Raw genomic sequence first — 1,063 nt, 5'->3', positions numbered from 1 at the left:
CTTTCTGTCCTTAATTCTCCACCAAAATTGCCCTTTTGGGAAAGACTAGTCCAAAGGACTAATGGACCACAACTACCACAGCCTCCACCAGACTGAGCCCAGCACAACTAGATGGTGCCCGGCTACCACCACTGACTGCTCTGACAGGGATCACAACAGAGGGTCCCAGACAGAGCTGGAGAAAAAAGTAGAACAAAATTCTAACTCGCCAAAAAAAGATCAGACTTACTGATCTGACAGAGACTGAAGAAACCCCAAGAGTATGGCCCCCAGACACCCTTATAGCTCAGTACTGAAGTCATTCCTAAGGCTCATCCTTCAGCCAAAGATTAGACAGACCCATTAAACAAAATGAGACTAAATGGGCACACCAGCCCAGGGGCAAGGACGAGAAGGCAGGAGGAGACAGGAAAGCTGGTAATAGGGAACCCAAGGTCAAGAAGGGGAGAATGTTGACACGTCATGGAGTTGGCAACCAATGTCACAAAACAATATGTGTATTAATTTTTTAATGGGAAGCTAATTTGCTCTGTAAACCTTCATCTAAAGTACAAAAAAAAAGCTAAAAAAATAACAAAATTGCCCTTTTGATGGTATACCTTCTTAATCATCAAATGCAATAGCTTCAGTTTTTATTCCCCTTGACTTTTCAGCCTTTGACAATAAAATTTTATCCCTCCCTTGATGTCCCTGACTGTGCTACACTGGTTCTCTTCACGCTCCTTCTCTGCTTTTTCTGCGTCTTTCCTGCAAGCCCCTAAAGGTAGGTGTTTCCCAAGGTTCTCTCCTCTCTTTAAAGACATTTCTTTCAGGATCTTAACCACTCACACAGTTTCAGCTTTTAAAGGCAGATAACATCCCAGTTTTCCTTCAGTCTGAGCCTCTGTTGCTACTTCAAATTTCATGTCCAAAACCAAACTTACCATCTTCCCTTGAAGCCAGTTGTGCCTGAAGGCTTTCTTTTATCTGATTGAGACCACCATTTTTCCAGTCCAAACTAAGAACCTTGGCAGTTTCTGTGGCTTCTCCTTCTCCCCCATCTAATGAGATGCCAAACCTCATG

This window comes from Trichechus manatus, unplaced genomic scaffold (assembly GCF_000243295.1).
Source record: "Trichechus manatus latirostris isolate Lorelei unplaced genomic scaffold, TriManLat1.0 scaffold00112, whole genome shotgun sequence".
NCBI classification, from domain to species: Eukaryota; Metazoa; Chordata; class Mammalia; order Sirenia; family Trichechidae; genus Trichechus; species Trichechus manatus.
This window is presented reverse-complemented; position numbering follows the sequence as displayed.